Here is a 19,934-nt window from a genome sequence, read left to right on the forward strand (position 1 = left end):
ATTTAGCTAGGATATAACCAGGGCCTGTTTTTCATAGGATAAAGTGTCATCTTTTATAGTTATGCTATAAAAACTCCATCAGTGATGAGTGATGAGGATGAATCTGAAGGAAGTGGGGAGAGCAAAATAATTCTGATTTCTCCTTTCCCAGGAAGAATGGAAGCTATGGGAAAGGGAGAGGCAGTAAGTAGGACTGTCATCATTCTCTGAAAAGGAATGAATGGGAAATATACGAGAGCTAGACACATAAATAAATAAGCAATTGATAAAAATAGAAAACCCCAGAAAACAATACATAAAATTAAGTACTAAATAATTGTTATACCTCTAGTTCCACCTTTTAGTAGAAGAGTGGATCATAAAACAAATGGCTCAAATGAGTCCAGAGAATGGTGAAGACAGGCAAGTCTCAGCAGTTAGAAATCTGACACTTGTGATTTTGGCTAGCAACAATTGTAGACACCATTTCCTTTAAGGAAATACCCACAATGACTACAACTGCAGCCTATAAGATGCATTTCTAACTTCCGTGCAGGGATGTAAATATCATGGGTTTTAGAATCAGAGAGACCAGACTTCAAATTCCTGTCTGACACTTATTAGCTGGATGAACTCGGGTACTTAATTTCTCTTAGCCTCAGTACATCCTTTCAAAATTAGTATAATAATAAGTGTCCTAGAGTATTTTATGAAGACTAAACCTTGATGATATAGGTAAAGAAAATGCTTAACACAGTTTCTGGCACAGAGTGAAGTATTCTATAAAATATCAAGATCTTAGTTTTCAAGCTATTAGGACAGATCCGGAAGCTTCTTAGAACCAGAAAAAGGCTTTGAGAAAAGGTATTTTAGAAATCAGAATTCTAGTCTCACATACAGTTTCAACTGGTACACACTGAATGTACATTGGGTTTTCATGTGGGAAGAGCTTTGAAATACACACATATACATACACATATATATATACACACACACGTATATACATATATATAATTAATGTTATTCAGGAATTACTAAATATCTTCATTTTATACACTTACATTTTTGTATATATATGCAGAGTCCTTAGAACTAGAAAAACTGACAAATAAAAGGTAACTGAATGCCTCATAATTCAACTCTGAACTTTTAGATTCACAGAATTTTAAAAAATTCTAAATTGTCTTTCATCCGTAATCTTATGACTATTGGGAAAGCAACAAGCCACCCTTGTGCGTGCTTGGGGGGTGTGTGTGTGTGTGTGTGCATGCTTGCGTGTGCATGTGATTTTGTAAATGTCTTTGTGAAAAAACGTACGTGTTTGTGTAACTGTGTGTGTGTGTGTGTAAATGTGTGCTTATAAGTGTGTATGTGCAGGGAAGAACATTAAATTGAGAGTAAGGAGGGTCTAGATTGACATCAATTAAATATGACCATCAAAGGCACATCAGGAAACAGAGTTACACACTAGAAACAAGTTGTGTGTACCTCAAAGATGTCTCATTGTAACTGGTGGGTCCATGAATTTAGCAAGCCCATTCTATATTTTAACAGTTTTAATAAAATAACTAATAAACATACCTGACATTGTTTTAGGTTACATGTGTGTGTATATACATACACACCTACACACACATATATACATCTAAAAACCTCAGCAGAGCCCTATGACCTAAGAACTAATTATCTCCCATTTGAGAGATGAGTTAATGAAAGTCCAGTGTTAAGGAACTACCTAGTGTCACAGAGCTAATCAGTCAGAAAGTTTTCTTTACTGCTATGCACACCTGTCGCTCTCGTGTGTGTGTTCAAAAAACATAATGAATCATGTTTTTAAAATATATGCTACAGCTATACAAATATATTTTCATAAATGTGTATTTCATTCACATCTGGATCACCTACATAAGAACTAACTAGCTATATGATCATGGGTAAGCTAATTAATCTCTCTCTGTCAAATTTATTTTTTAAAACTAGACTAGGTAATCACTACATAGTGCTCTAGAAGTCTTTGATCCCGTATGTGCTGTGAAATTTTGGTCATTTCAGATACGGAAAAGTCTTTCTTTTTGCTTTAGTAGAGATAGTAAATTTAATTAAATATATTGAGTTCAAAAAGACACCTTTTTGAATGAATCTATATAGACCAGTTGTATATACAGATCTAGACCATTTCATCATCATTATATTCTGATACGTGCAAAGTTTATATTTTTAGTAAGAATTCCATAGGTCATTTATTAAATAAAACAGGCTATCCTCTTTCCCAAAATTAGTGTCATCTTGCCATTCTAAAAGTGAATAACGGCCGGGCACTGTGGCTCATGCCTGTAATCCCAACACTTTGGGAGGCCTAGGCAGGGGAATCACCTGAGGTCAGGACCAGCCTGAGTTCAAGACCAGCCTGGCCAACATGGCAAAACCCCATCACTACTGAACATACAAAAATTAGCCAGGCGTAGTGGCGGCCGCCTGTAGTCCCAGCTACTCAGGAGGCTGAGACAGGAGAATCGCTTGAACCCGGGAGGTAGAGGTTGCAGTGAGCCGAGATGGCGCCACTGCACTCCAGCCTCAGCTGCAGAGTGAGACTCTGTCTTATAAAAGAATAAAAAAGAAAAGTGAATAACTTCATATTCCATTTCTTGAAAATCTAGATATTTTTCCTTAATTGCCCGTTCCCTTTTCTCTACTCCACAGTTCCTTAGATGTAACTGAAAAGCTTTCAGCATGGCTGGGCAAAGTTCTCTCAGTAGCCTGGGGTTTTAATTATCCAGGAGAGAAGATCTGAACTCATTAGCATAGATAAGTGTTATGCTGCCATTTCTTCACTTATCCAGATCCTTAGTGCCATGGTTCTATCTACCAAGAATTGCAAGATTCTGAACCCATTTACATGGGATGTGGTCACTAAATATAACATTTATTGATTCAATATTTTAGAATCTGTCACATAACAAGTATGTGTTAGTCACCAAAATATACAAAAGAAAATAAGACATGTCACCATTCCTTGTAGAAAATAGGTGATGTACTTTAATAGCAATATTTACAAATGCAAGCAGTCATCCCTGGGAAAATACACTGTTGACATCTTGATTCCAGAAGTTTGTCTTCCACACTATAAATATTCTTTAAATTGCCTTACTTCTTGCCATTGGCTGTTACTATTTCTCTTGATGATTCTAAATCCTAACATGTGCTTGGTTCACTCTGAGATCTGACACCAACCATTACTATACCTTCTTTAGATTAAGGTTTGGTGTGATTTATTTTAAAATGTTACATAAAACACAGGAATTGAACATTAGAAGTTTAAAGAAAATATCAGGAAACAATAACTACATTTTTATAGTTCTTAAAACCGTTTTATTTCTATACAATTTAGATCACTTTAAATAATGTAGACAGCGGTTATTAGTGGTTTAGTTTAAAATTCCAACATCTTAAAATAGTCTACAATATTATTTCTAAACTAAAAAAGCCTATGTTGTAAAAATTAAAGGACAAACCAAATATCACTACATAATTATGCTTTCAGTGTCAGCATTGCCCCTCCTAGTGTTTTACATTTATCTTTGCATTTGTTTAGACTGGAGGTAAAATAATTTCATTCAAATAAACATTTTGCAAAAACACAAATCACATTTCAAACTCAGAAGTTTCTCTTCATGAGTGGCTACATTTTGAATAAAAACAAAACAAAATCTGGCAATAGCTTTTATAATTGAAGTTCAGAACAACTTAAGGTATCAATTCTGAAAGTTCGTAAAAACTGACCTTTAAAGACGAAAGACTCATGACCCTGTTAAGATAAGGCCCTTTCATGTTTCATGCATGCCTACCAAATGTTGACCTTTGTGCTTAGATATTTGGTCCTTTAAAAATGTGTGTGGTTTCACCTGCTACAATTAGAAGAAATGTACTTGGTAGCTCTGTGTTTGACGTACAATAAATACCTCAGCTGCAGCTAATGGTTGAGCCACAGGTATCATCCACTGCCACTACCGTTGTTACCATTTAGGTAGCTTCACAAGAATGACTTTCTTGACTGAGTCACCTGAGCCCTGAGCACTGAAACTCTGGTAAATGAAATAATTTTATTTAGCGACAAACACATGACTGAGATTAAAGGAGCTAATAACCAATTAGTTCACAAATGGTCTGTCTTTCGGTAATTTAAAATTTCTAAATTTAAATTAGAAATATGCCTTTAAATATTGTTACCCAATTACTTTATGCCGAAGGAATAAAATCCCTGGTATTCAGCTTGCTGAAGAGTCAAGTGGATATTTTAAAACTAAAAAATATTTCTGTGGGAATAGTGCATAAAATAATATAATATTTTTCCCTTTCATTTTTTCTGTAATATGCAGTCTATCATTTTATTTTGCTCTACATTAAGAATGACATTATACATGGGGATTAATTTTTTAAATGTTTAGGCATACAATTACATAACTAAGGAGCAATCATTACCTAACAATAGCTAATATCAAACCATTATATATTTGTGGATCTAACTATAAAACATGCTATTTCTCTGATTTAAATTGATATTATGAAAGTAGAAGATTATATTCAAGTTAAAGGAAATGACTGAAATAGCAAAGTCCATCATGAGCATATTCCCTAGTTAATAAACTGATAATTGCATGGTGGTTACCACCTCAACCACAATTCTAAACATATTATTAAACGCATATCCTCTTTGCAACTTAAATCAAATGGTTCTTAATGAATGGTATGAAAAAATCTAAACATATTTTAATTCACAACCTTCCTGCAATCTACATGAAATGGTTCTCAAATAAAGAAGAAAAACAGTATTTTGTTTTCTTTCGGGAGACTGTAGCATTTGTAGTACAGTGAAAGTTCAGAAATTCATTCATTTGCAAGTCAACATATTAATACTTTTTGTAGGAATCTTAAATACCATCAAGTCCATTTCCGTTCCATTTCCGTTATTTTACAGAGAGTCAAAATTAAGGCACTGAAATGTCAAGTGATTTATCTAAGAAAAACAATGTTAGGTTTCCTACTCCAGGGCACTGATTTTTCCAGAGTTGTGGAGAAAGCCAGGGCTGTGGAGCAAGTTGAATCATGTGCCTAAGACACAATGCCTCTGATCTTTGCACAGAGAGAATGATCTTTCATATAGATACGCATTTGATGTCAACAAGAAAATAATTTCTGATGAAAATAATATTTGATGGGCTACTTTAAAAAACATTTTATTCACTTCTTGCCTATTTTTAGGTTCTTTTATATTTATATTAAGATAAAATAATCTGTGAGAGTTTGTCTTATCAATGCCACTGGAAAACTATTAGACATTCAGCAGGAAGACAATAGGTATGTATTACAAATAAAGAAACTATAGTTAAATTCTCTGTAAATAGTGAAAGTGATTGCTATTAAAATGTATACAAAAAGCTGTTTCTTTTTCTTAAAAGTTGCAACATATAAATACTCATTTTCAGAATGGCTTACATCTAAATAGCTGGCAGGGTAAACAGAAAGTGCACAAACTATAAAATAGTAAGACCTGATGCATCAAGGCAAATGGTGCTTAAGTTTTTGTTTTGTTTAGTGGCAAAAATAATTATTTGCTTTATTGACTTTTTGGATTTGTGGAACTGACACACTCAAAATTAATTGTCTCATGTAATATTGTCACTTAAAGCACATAAATTATGACAAACTTTGCACTAAAAATAATGTTTAGACTTCACAAGGGTCATCTCTAAAGATGTTAAGAAAATTCCACCAAGATTGCTTTTAAATATAAGCAATTAACAGTTTTGTCAGAAATATTTATTTCAATAATAGTATTTTGTAGCTCTGATTTAAGTTTACATATTACAGAAATAGGTAATTGCAAATATCTTCAGGATACTGAAGATCATTTATATTCCTTAAAGTAGAGACTTCTATATTCTGAGATTCCAAGAGCAATAATGTGTCCTGCTCATTCTAACAACTTATCCATGTCTAGCATGTAACTTCTCCTCCAGAGATATTTCTGTTTTTAAGGAAATCCAGGTCATTTTTACATTTTTATTAGAGTCCCATATTCAGCAAATGTAATAACAACATAGACACTCTACTGGCACATAAAGAATGTATTAACCAAAGTTGTCGACTATCACAATGATATTTTAAAGCAATTCAATCCTATTGATTTCCTAGTTTTTGTGTGTCCCACATGCTATCATATATAATTTTTATGTTATGAAATCATATTTTATGATAATTCAATAACTACTCATAATAATGACTTACTATTTTTTCCTTTTTTAAAAAAACATTTCTTCTAAATAAGAAAAACGGGATACATGTGCAGAATGTGTAGGTTTGTTGCATAGGTATACATGTGCCATTGTGGTTTGCTGCACTGATTGACCCAACCTCTAAGTTCCCTCCCCTTACCTCCCACCGCCCCCAACAAGCCTTGGTGTGTGTTGTTCCCTTCTCTGTGTCCATGTGTTCTCATTGTTCAACTCCCACTTATGAAAGAGAACATGCAGTACATGGTTTTCTGTTCTTGCGTTAGTTTGCTGAGGATGATGGCTTCCAGCTTCACCCATTTCCCTGCAAAGGACATGATCTCATTCCTTTTTATGGCTGCATAGTATTCCATGGTGTATATGTACGACATTTTCTTTGTCTAGTCTACCATTGATGGGCATTTGGGTTGGATCCATTTCTTTGCTATTGTAAATAGAGCTGCAATAAACATACATGTGCATGTGTCTTTATAGTAGAATGATTTATATTCCTTTGGGTATATACCCAATAATGGGATTGCTGGGTCAAATGGTACTTCTGGTTCTAGATCCTTGAGGAATTGCCATTGTCTTCCATAATGGTCGAACTTATTTACGTTCCCCCCAACAGTGTAAAAGTGTTCTTATTTCTCCACAGCCTCACCAGCATCTATTGTTTCCTGACTTTTTAATAATCATCATTCGGACTGGCATGAAATGGTATCTCAATGCAGTTTTGATTTGCATTTCTCTGATGATCAGTGATGTTGAGCTTTTTCTCATATGTTTGTTGGCCACGTAAATGTCTTCTTTTGAAAAGTGAATCATGACTTTAAAAAACTTCAAAAAAAAAAATCTTTAATAGATTTTGTTCAGAATATCTCCCACTTAGGAGATTGGAATAAAAAGGTCCTACACAGTGCCCATCACTGCTTCAAAAGCTGCTACACTAAACACCATGAAAGGCACTACTAAACCTGGAAGAATAACTGAGCTAATTCAAATGTGTATTGCCCTTTATAAGTCATTATGATGTCATCTCAATAACATTTTGCTAAATGATGCCTCAGTTTATGTTGTGTAGGTACTACTGAAATTAAGCCAGGAAAAAGTGTAATCTTACACTCAAAACAATTTTTATTCACCAGAGTGAAACAAGATGCTGGAGGCCTACCATTTACTTTTCTGTATGGAATCTCAAGTGAGGAGTTGAAATTGAAAGCAAATTCAGCAAATTGAAACCCACACCAATATCAGTACAACCATCACGCCTCAGCTTTCGCTTCCTTTGGCCCTGAAAAGGAAAACTCCACCTTTCCTGCCTGAGATGAGTGTAGAGTGTGGAATATGAGTTTACCCACAATGCAGTGAGAGGCTCAGTGCTGGGGGACAACTCAGTATGACTGCATCGGGGTGATGTGTGCAAAGGAACACTCTATGACCCGACCTTAAACGTGAGAATCAAGTATAGAGTTAAATTTAGTCATTAGGAACAACAACAAAAAAAAATTCAATGCCTACTTGTACTGTAGTTGATGGGTTTAGGCTCTAAATACTTCCATTTCTTAACAACAATAGAGAGCTGTATTGTCACGAAAGGATGGTGCCAGAGTCTGCATATTTCCTTTAAGTTTGTCCTTCCTTTTTTTCCCTATTTTGGGTGACCACTGGGAATTCTACTGCCATAAGTCTGGGTGAAATGTTTCACGACATCCAGAACACTTCATCATGTAGCAGAGCCAAAATCTATTATGGTTTGCAAGTGACTCATATTTCAGTTATGAGAACGCCCTAACAAAGAACGGTTTTCATTTAAATGTTCTAAATGTCAGGAATGTAATGTTTGGACTATGTAGGTATGCAAGGCCTGATCTTACTCCATGAATGATGCTTTCAAGTATTTATTTGTTTATGATGTGTAATCAACTTTGTTCAAACTTGTGGTAACTCTAATAATAGTTTACTATCTCATCTTGATGGTATTACTGAAAGCTTGAAATCGAAATGTTAAAAAAAATGGGAGAAATCAAACTTTGGAGGAAAGACCTATCATCTCATTCTGTGAAAGACTGGCCGGGGCTATGTGGGACTTACTAAGGAAAACTGATAGGACCACTACCACCTGTATGAATGAACCATAACTACTAGAAAACACAAATCTGTTGCAGGCCCAAACTCTACTTAAGTTTCAGAAATTATCATAAAGTAAGTATGTATTTGGTGCCTTTTATTTTTAGAACTAGAAGAAAAAAATAAATAAGCATTATATTTTACTAGAAAATGAGTAAATATTATCATGCATACTAAAGGCAATTTTATTGTATTGTTTCACAGGAAACACTTTAGTACAAGAAACATGATACAATGGTAATATTTGATGAAGTAACATACAATATGGGAATTGGAATACTTCTGTTTTTAAGATTATAGGCTATTGAGCATTTTTTGTCATGTAAAAGTTTATACTTTAAATGTAAATAATATTATATCTATTTAGATATCTGAGCATTCATATCACATAAAAGTATCTAAGTATTCTGGAATATTAGGAATGAAGGAAGCATATACATTTTAGATTCTCTTTAGTTTCATTTTTTAAGCAAAGTAAAATTAATCATAATGAGTTTTAAAACTGAATAGACTTCTCATATAAGCTACATGTATATAACTGTGACCAATTATATTTCTCAAACAAAAGCAATTACATTAATCTGTCACCACTAAAACTCTTCTAACAGTCAGCAGCACATGTTCCTGGGATTTTGATGTATTTCTTACTAGGAAGAAATATGTATGAATAACAGGCAGGCTTGGAGAGTAGCCAGGAGTGACAAGAATGGCTAGAAGTGTGGATAACACATAGTTAACTCCATTCTTAAAACAAAATGCTTTCCATAACTCACTAAATGTGTGGTGACATAATAAAAAGCTAGTTTTGTTGTGCTTTCAATACTGTTCAAATTAGAACCAAATAAGGATTTCTTTTAAGGCACAGGCAACCATGTGTAACCACTTCAATTTTTCCTGAAATCAATACTGCATAATTTCTGCATTTTAACAAATTCTTAAGGACGTTCAAAAGTAAATGCAGGATAAAAGATCAAGTTAAAATATGTGTGGTTGCATAAGAAACTTACGGAAATTTTTATACTACCCTTCAAAACAAACACCCTGCAAAAGCATCCTGTAGTGTATGTTTCAATAGATGTTAATCTGAGTGTGGTAAACACATATCAAAGGGAAATTTTAGTATAAAACAAACAAACAAAAAATGCCACTAAATTTTTTCTTCTCTTTTTTTTGCCTAATGTATACTGGATACTATGAAATAAAGGCTTCCATTAAAACTACTGAAAAATAAAGAAGTGGTTTGATTTCTATTCAAGGTACAAGCTATGGCAGACTTACTTAATGGTCCCAATACCCCTCCCCATAAACAACTCTGCAGTCCCTCCCACTAAAGGTGGGATTTCTCTCCTTGCCTTCTTGGGGCTCTTTCATAACATTTGCATTGGACAATAGGCTATTTATAAAAATAGCACAAAAAGCAGCTTAAAATACACTTATTCTTTTTTACCTCTGCCATGGTCACTAGAACAATATGTTTCTGCTGGCCCACTACTACCAGAAAGACTACAGATACTGAGTAGAGGAATCTCAGCTGAAAGGTGTTTACACTGAAGCCAAGCTTCCTAGTTGAGGCCAACCTAGAGAAGCCCAATTGCAGTTATCCAACAATGCATGAAGTTAAATGTGAATTTTTGTAGGCCTTTGAGATTTTTATGGCTCTTTATTATGCAACATTATTCTGGCAATAGCTAACAGATACAACAGCCAGAACAATGAATTCATTAACTGGTTATTTTACTTTGTTTTAATGTTATAAATAATTACCGGTCTAACCTGAGAGGCACAAAGAAGAATAAAAAGCTAACGTATACTGATCTGTGGTATGCCTTGTACTGAGAGTTTTATTTCTCTGAATCTGTTAATACCTTTTCCTACCCTATATAGCTACCCATTCTCACTTACCATGCCATACTGCTATCTGTCAGAAGGAGCAACTCGAAATAAGACATATTAAGTTCTTCCTCCCCCTCCAACAATCCAAAGATTAGAGGAGTGGTGGGAATACATGATCCAAGAGGAACAAATCATAGATTGGGGCGAGTTCATCAGATTGTGTGTTTTTTTTTTTAATAGAAAATTTAAACAAACAAAAACACAGAGAACACTACAAGAACACAATAATGGCACAAGTACAATAAGAAACAATGCAGCCCCCACAATAACATGGTCTCCATCTTTAGTGGTTTTCTAGAACCCACACGAGACTTGGCTATAGTTCTTTTATGGAATGACTGAAATGTCAAAATAATCCCTCTTCTTCATTTCACCTTTGCATAGTAGTCTTCACCTTTGCAGACATTTCTACTATTTGATGCAAAAGACACTTTTGACTCATAGCTATGCTATTCTATTTCATTTGGTTAATAGTCTATAATAGGGGTCTCCAACCCCTGGGCACAGACTGGTACTGGTTTGTGGCCTGTTAGGAACCAGGCCCAGAGCAGGAGGTGAGGGGCGGACAAGTGAGCATTACTGCCTGAGCTCTGCCTCCTGTCAGATCAGCTGCAGCATTAGATTCTCAAAGAAGGGTGGACTCCATGTGAACTGTGCATGCGAAGGATCTAGGTTGCGTGCTCTTTATGAGAATCTAATGCCTGATGGCCTGAGGTGGAACACTTTCATCCCAAAACCACCCTCCCACCCAGTCTGTGGAAAAATGTCTTTCACCAAATTGGCCCCTGCTGCCAAAAGTTTGGGGACCGCTGGTCTCTAATATTTATATGTCCTTCTATCTTTTAAACAGCTATCTCAAACTATAAAATTAAAGTCTCTTTCTAGAGTCTTGTGTTCTGTTTCTACTTCAAAACAACAACAAATATAATTTCTATGAAACAGCTTTAGCTCACCAATAAACAGTAATGAATACAATTTTTATGTGATATAAAATGTAAAGTGTATGTTCTAAAAAATTCAACTTATCAAAATAAATTTTTTGGAAGTACATTGTTCTTTAATTCTATTTAGAAATCCTATCTTTATAAACTCAGGGCCGGGTGCAGTGGCTCACACCTATAATCCCAGCACTTTGGGAGGCCAAGGCAGGTGGATTACTTGAAGTCAGGAGTTTGAGACCAGCCAGGCCAACATGATGAAACGCCATCTCTACTAAAAATATAAAAATTAGCCAGGCGTGTGCCTGTAATCCCAGTTACTCAGAAGGCTGAAGTAGGAGAATCCCTTGAACCCGGGAGGCAGAGATGGCAGCGAACCAAGACAGTGCCACTGCACTCAAGCCTGGGCAACAGAGTGAGATTGTGCCTCAAAAACAAAACAAAACAAAACAAAACTCAGAAAGCCTGCTTCTTTTCTAAGGTTCAAACAGTGAAACATTTAGATCAGTTTCTAATATAATGTCAAGCGTACAGAAGGCATTTAATGTACGTTTATTCAATGATGTAAAAACCAGTATGTCCATTGCACTAGTACATTTTATTGTTACACACACACATGAAGAAGTGAGTGAACCACCAACTATTACACTTACATTGAGTAATGAAAGTCCGAAGAATTATCCACTGATGACCATCAGAGTTAAAACTAATTAACAGGAGGAAATTTTTTAATATGAAAAATAAAGAAATAAATGACAAAATAAATTTTCTTTAATAAGATGTTTCAGCATAAAAGGCTGTTTTATATTTTACATTGTCAAAACCATAGTACCAACATTTTTAGTGGAATAAGAGTATGACAAAAAGCTGAACGAAAAGCTGAATATATTTTTTTTAAATTAACTTTTGAGAAGTCTGAACAACTATGGAAATGTAGAAAGAAAATAATGTGCAAAATCAGATAAAACATCTGTACACTTATAAAATATTTGAAGTTAGACTCCAGAGTAATGGAAAAAGCCATCAATTATAAATACCGACTACAACTTACCATCTCCATGAAATAATACGGTTTGATGATTTTTTCTAATACTCTTCCTCAACTTATGACTATATAAATATGATTATCTATAATTTCAAAGTATCCTATGACATCAAAGGATACTTTGATTTCAGTTTTCAAATAAAGGTATGTTCTATGGAAAAACACTGGAAAAATAAAACAGACGGCACTTCATCACTCATTCTGCTTTTTCCAAGATAAAGTAAGGCAATTAACTACTTGATGTTATCATTGAAACATGCTTTTAAATATGCACACTAAAATTTAATTTAAGGAATCAATATCTGAATTTTGTGTGAGGATGACCAAGAAGTTTCTAAAATTGGCAGGGCACATTGGCTCATGCCTGTAATCCCAGCACTTTGGGAGGCGGAGGCCGGTAGATCACCTGAGGTCAGGAATTTGAGACCAGTCTGGCCAACATGGTGAAACCTCATCTCTACTAAAAATGTGAAAAATTAGCCAGGGGTGGTGGAGGAAGCCTGTAGTTCCAGCTACTCAGGAGGCTGAGGCAGAAGAATCACTTGAACCTGGGAGGCAGAGGTTGCAGTGAGCGGAGATCATGCCATTGCACTGCAGCCTGGGCATCAAAAGCAAAACTCCGTCTCAAAGAAAAAAAAAAAAAGATGTTTCTAAAATTAGTTATTCAAAGATCAAATATTGTCATTCCTTAGTAAAAATTATTTTGTTACTGAGCAGTGTTAAATTTACTTATTGAAAAGGCATATCAAAAAATCCATTAATGAATCCAACAAACATTCATTGATATCTTACTAGAGCTCAGGCCCTTTGCTTGTTGTTTAGGATACAAAATACCCAGGTGTTCACATTTGCTGTGTAGTAGAAGCACAGTCACATAAACCAAAATTACACTACATGTTTCTGTAAGTAAAAAATTACGGAGAGTCTAAAGGAAAAGTACAAGTGATAAAAGACGGGAAATTTAGACTTCATCACAATTTAAACCTTTTTTGCTTTGAAGGACATTATTAAATAAAAGAAAACCTCACAGAATGGGAGAAAATATTAGCAAATCATATATCTGAAAGGGACTTATATCCAAAATATATAAAGAATACAATTCAATAATAAAAAATAAATAACCCAATTTAAAATGGGCAAATAATTTGAATATACAATCCTCCAAAGAAAATGTGAGAACAGTTAAAAAACACATAAAAAGATGTTAAATTCATTAGTCAACTGGGATATGAAAATTAAAAATACAATAAAATGTCACACATAAAAATGTCTATATTAAAAACAACAGATAATAACAAGTGTCAGTGAGCATATAAAAAAATTGAAACACTCATATGTTGTTGGTGAGAATATAAGATGGTGCAACCACTTTGGAAAATACTTTGGCAGTTCCTCAATATGTTAAATATAGCTATCACAGGACTTGTAATTCCAGTCATAGGAATTCTACCATAGAGAAATGAAACATGTTTGCACAAAAACTTGTACACAAATGTTCAGAGCAGCATTATTTATAATATTCAAAAGGTGAAAACAACCCAAATGTCCATCAGCTGATGCATGACTACACAAAATGTGATATATTCACACAATGGAACCATATTCAGCAGTAAAAAGAAATAAAGTCACATTAGTACAGTTTATAGTATCCCCCTTATGCTCAATGAAATATGTCAGTCTGATAGGGCAGCGACAATGATAGACTTTTTCATTCTGGTTATTCCAATAATTTCATCACATTTTGCTTAATAAAAAGGATTTCCATGGACTTGTTTTAAAGATCATAATAGGTTTTTTTGTTTTTGTTTTTTTTTTAATTTAAAGAGGTAACTCTTAAGAGTGGAAATGAGAAGCTGAACTGATTGAGCTTTCAGTCCCTTCTAAATCTGAGTCTAGAATTTCATGATACGGTTTAACATCAGGTACTGGAAAACCATGTTTCATTGCACTTGTCTTTATCACGCTTCACAGATATTTGCATATTGTTACAAATTAGAGGTCTGTGACATCCCTGTATCGAGCAAGTTTCTATCAGCATCATTTTTCCAGTAGCATGTGCTCCCTTTGTGTCTCTGTGTCACATTTTGGTAATTCTTACAATATGTCAAACTTTTTCATTATTAAGGTGATCTATGATTAGTGATTACTGAGGTTACTATTTTCTTGGGAGAATTACAAGCTGTACCCATATAAGACAGTGAACTGGATGGATAAATGTTGTGTGTGTTCTGAGTCCTCTACTGGCCAGCCATTCTTCCATCTCTCACCTTCTCTTAGGGTCTCCCTGTTCCTTAGAACAACAATATGGAAACAAGGCCTGAAGCACAATATTGAAATAACCCTCCGATGCCCTCTAAGTGTTCATGTGAAAGGAGTAGCTGCACATCTCTTACTTTAAATCAAAAGTATAAATAATTAAGTTTAGTGAAGTAGATACATTGAAAGCCAAGGTAAATCAAAAGCTAGGTCTCTTGTGCCAAATAGCTAGCCAAGTTGTAAATGCAAAGGCAGTGATACTGAAGGAAATTAAAAGTGCTGCTACAGAGAACACACCAAAGATAAGAAAACAAAACAGCCTTATTACTGACATGAAGAAAACTAACCACAACATTCCCTTAAAGCAAAGTCTAATACAGAACAAGACCCTAACTCTGCAATTCTTTGAAGGCTGAAAGAGTTGAGGAAGCTACAGAACAAAAGTTGGAAGCTAGCAGGGCTTGGTTCATAAAGTTTAAGGGAAGAAGGCATCTCCATAACATAAAAGCACAAGGTGAAGCAGCAAATGCTGATATATAAGCTGCAGGAAGTTATCCAGAAGATCTAGCAAAGATAATTGATAAAGGTGACTTCATTAAAAAACAGATTTTCAACATAGACGAACAGCCTTCTCCTGGAAGATGCCACATGAGACATTCATAGCTATAGAGGAGAAATCAACGTCTGGTTTCAAAGCTTCAAAGGACAGGCTGAGTCTCTTGTCCGGGACTAGTGCAGTTGGTGACTTTAAACTGAAGCCAATGATCTTTCACCATTCTGAAAATCCTGAAGCCCCTCAGAAGTAGGCTATGTCTACTCTACCTGCTCCCTACCAATGGAACAACAAAGCCTGGATGACAGAAAATGTTTACAGCATGATTTACTGAATATCTTAAGACCACTGTTGACAAGTACTGCTCAGTGAAAAATATTCTTTTCAAAATATTATTGCTCATTGACAATCTACCTGGTCATCCAAGGAGCTCTGAAAAAGATGTACAAAGAGATTCATGTTTACATGCCTGGTAACACAGCATACATTCTGCGGCCAATGGATCAAGGAATAATCTAAACTCTCAAGTCTTATGATTGAAGAAATACATCTTGTAAGGCTATATCTGCTATAGATAATGATTTCTCTGATGAATCTGGGCAAAGTAACTGAAAACTTGGCAAGAATTCACCATTCTAGAGGCCATTAAAGACATTTGTGATTCATGGGAGGAGGTAAAAATATCAACATCAACAGGAGTTTGGAAGAAGTTTCCAACTCTCAAGGATGACTTCGAGGGGTTCAAAACTTCAGTGCTGAAAGTACCCACGGATGTGTTAGACATAGCAAGAAAACTAGAATTTGAAGTAGAGCCGAAAGATGTGACTGAATTTCCACAATCACAAGATAAAACTAGAACAGATGAGGATTTGCTTCTTATGGATTAGCAAAGAAAGTAGTTTATTGAGATGGAACCTATTCCTGGTGAAGATGCTGTGAATACTGTTGAAATAACAACAAAATATTTAGAACATTAAATCAACTTAGTTGATAAAAGAGTGGCAGGGTTTAAGAGGACTGACTCCAGTTTGGAATGACATTCTACTATGTGTAAAATGTTATCAAACAGCATTGAATACTAGAGAAATATTTCATGACAGTCAGACTCAATCAAAGCAGCAAACTTCATTGTTGCCTTACTTCACAAAATTGCCACAGCCACCACAACCTTCAGCAATCACCACCCTGATCAGTCAGCAGCCATCAACACTAAGATAGGATCCTCCACCAAGAAAAAGATAACAACTTGCTGAAGGCTCTGGTAACTGTTAGCATTTATTAGAAATAAAGTATTTTTAAATTAAGGTATATACATTGTTTTTTAAAAATGTGATGTTATAGCACAGCTAACAGACTACAGTATAGGATAAACATAATTTTATATGCAATGAAAAAACAAAGAAAAAACTGTATGTCTTGCTTTATTGTGATATTCACTTTATTACAGTTGTCTAGAACTAAATCTGAAACGTCTCAGAGGTATACCTGCATTTAAAGATCAAAAATTCAATTAGCTACCCAAACTGATCATAGCAATATAACCACAGCCTACGGACTTAGAAAAGCATATAAGGGCAGAAAATGGTCAATAAGACGTGACAACTGTATTGTTAGTTTTTTGTTGTTGTTGTTGTTGTTGTTTTTTTTTTTTTGTCTCTTCTACTCACATACCAAGAGACTGACTAACTGGGTAAATTTATTGCTTTTCTCTTAATATCATTTTATTGATGGCCTTATGTGAGTGCAGTTAATACTAAGAATGCATAGTCCATCACTTGCAAATTTATTTCAGTTGCTTAGAGAAACTACTTGACTACTAACATTAGTTTTATTGAAATTGGAATGTTTCTATAATAGGTAAGTAGAAGTTAGTACTAATATGAATTCATGATATCTAAATAAGGTAATATAAAGCCATGTTTATTAAAAATGCAAATGTTTCATATAATCTTTTACTACTAATTAGGTTTTTTGCCCTGAAATATAACAAATGATTGCATTTTAAGAATATCCAGTAAATACACAAATATTAAAATGTGTCAGTGTAGGGTATTTATGAAATCCTGTTAGTGTAGAATTGCAAGCATTTCAAATTTGTCAAACGTAATGAAGAAGACTACAGAAACATTACAGTTCTCCTGTCTAGATTAATAGAATTCGTGCAGTCTACTTACATTAATAATTGTTACCGGAAATCTATTGCTTTCCTCTAGTGGTTATTTTTAGATATTCAAGACCTGTGATTGTTTTTTCAGTAAATCAGATAATAGTTTGTAATAAAATAATAAACTACAATTTTAATAGTCTCTGTTAACTTTTAAACTAATACTAAAGAGTAATTAAGGACTTTCAACATGTTTTTATTGATGGTTTTTAATATTGTATGGATTATATATGTAAAATCATTATGCAAACTTTTACATTATATATTTCCCTTAAACTGCCAAAACACCTGTACATTACATTGTGTTGGTCCCTATTTTTAAAAGTATTTTCTGTAAGAACCTCAACATAGCCTTTTTATTGTGATAAAAGTGACTTGCCCTTCATAGGTTAATATTGCTGCTTGATTGATTTAACCATATTCACAACAGCCAAAGTTTAGCTCTTTCAATTTATGTCTTTTTAGTAGGTAACTATCTGCACTCACCTAAATTCCCTAAGAGTGAACACCAGGTGTGGTGGCTCACTCCTGTAATCCCAGCACTTTGGGAGGCCGAGGCAAGTGGATCACCTGAGGTTGGGAGTTCGAGATCACACTGACCAACATGGAGAAACCCTGTCTCTACTAAAAATACAAAATTAGCTGGATGTGGTAGCATATGCCTGTAATCCCAGCTACTCAGGAGGCTGAGGCAGGAGAATTGCTTGAACTCCGGAGGTGGAGGTTGCAGCGAGCCCAGATCACGACACTGCACTCCAGCCTGGGCAACAAGAGCGAAACTTCGTCTCAAAACAAAATAAAACAAAAGGGTGAACTACATAAACACATGGCACATAAGCTAGCAATGTGTGTGTGTGTATATACATACACACACATGTCTGGCCAGGCGTGGTGGCTCACACCTGTAATCCCAGCACTTTGGGAGGTCAAGGTGGGTGGATCACCTGAGGTCAGGAGTTCAAGACCAGCCTGGCCAACATGGTGAAACCCTGTCTCTACAAAAATACAAAAATTAGCCAGACATGGTTGTGTGAGCCTGTAATCCCAGCTGCTGCAGAGGCTGATGCAAGAGAATTGCTTGAAGCCAGGAGGCCAAGGTTACAGTGAGCCGAGATTACACCACTGTACTCCAGCCTGGGCAACAGAGCAAGACTCCATCTCAAAAAATAAATAAATAAATAAAATAAAAAATCAATGTATTTTTATTAAGGTTCTACACTCTATTACTTTCACTTTTTAAAAGATTGTTCTGCATGTTAATCTTTTAATTTGCTTTAACATGTCTTTAAATTACATTAATAAATTAAATTTGTTCTCATTTTTAAGTGAATTCTTTGTCAAAACAAAGACATAACAAGTTTTATGCTTCCAAGCAACTGCAAATTAAAGGAAATTGGAATGGACCAATAACCATTTACTATACTTCATTTAATCCAGGGTTTTCTGTTGAGCATTGTGTAGATACATTTCTCGTTCACATGATGCATCTTTTTTTATACAACGAATTCTCCAAGGCCACCAATGAAGTTGCAAGTCAAGTAATTTTCATAAATGCTTGACATAAATAAAGGACAGAGTTCCCAGTTACTCAATAGCCAATGGAATTTTCCTTTAGGAAAAAAATCTCAGTTCAGTGTACCTCCTACATTTAAAATTTTCTTTTTTTTTTTTTTTTTTAATTTTCATAGTAGCAATTGAGAAAATATTCTATGTTACAAAGATAAATATTAAGTATGGAATTCATCTTAGTTTATTAGACTATATTTTGACTGTTAAATTTAGAAGTTATGCTTACATCTATTTGAGAAATTGTACTAACATTGATGAGCAGGAATGACAACAAATATTCTATAATAAAACAAATACTATGTTACTAAGAGAAAATATAGTACAAGTAATAATTGTCCATTTTGGCATATAATTTGAGATTTTCTATAATTTTCAAGTTAGTTGTATGATTATCTGTGATAAGAACACATGCTTCTTGACCATACTTAGCTCACCAAATCATATGAAATTATACCTGATTTTTATGTAAACAATGGTTGATATGTGATGTATAGTTACTTTTCTGAAAAATAACTATGCCTCCGTAATTATATTTCATTAACTTATCCAATAAGTATTTATATAGGAGTTACTATGTGTCTGTTATAAGTGATAAATATATAGCAATGAACAAAACCAACCACGTGCTCTGCTTTCATATAACTTACATTTGAATGAATTCTTAAAGCTATTCTTCATATTGGACTTTACAATGACATTTTGCTACAAACAGTTTAGATTTTAAAAGACTAACAATTCCTAAACCCATTGGTTTATATGTCTAACTTGTTACATACATGGAACCAATAATACATCTGTTAATCGGGAGCAGGATTGGCATATTTTTATCTGGCAGTAACTATGCTTATGTCTATCGAAGTTTTTAATTATCATTTTCTAAACAGAAAGGTAATTGTGCCTTATTTTGCAGGTGTTAATAAGCAATACAACCCTGGGCATACATGCAATAGTTTTTTCAGGTTTTCTGCTTGAGCAAACTGTTATTAAAGTAAATAACAACATATAATTTATACTCAAGTGTATATTGGAGAGAATGTTTGTGTGATAACTGAACTAAATCACTTCCACATTTAAAAATATTTTTATAACCTCTAACTTTTTTTTATTTGCTAAAGTAATATTAAAAATCAACCAAAAT

The 19,934-nt window shown here is 34.3% G+C and overlaps 1 protein-coding gene across 5 annotated transcripts in view; it reads right to left on the reverse strand.

Annotated features, from left to right (window-relative positions):
• Positions 1-19,934, reverse strand: part of FAT4 (FAT atypical cadherin 4) — a 185,731-nt gene that overhangs the window by 97,604 nt on the left and 68,193 nt on the right. The gene's annotated exons all lie outside the window — the stretch shown is intronic.

The sequence above is a fragment of the Papio anubis genome, chromosome 3 (assembly GCF_008728515.1).
Source record: "Papio anubis isolate 15944 chromosome 3, Panubis1.0, whole genome shotgun sequence".
Taxonomy (NCBI): domain Eukaryota; kingdom Metazoa; phylum Chordata; class Mammalia; order Primates; family Cercopithecidae; genus Papio; species Papio anubis.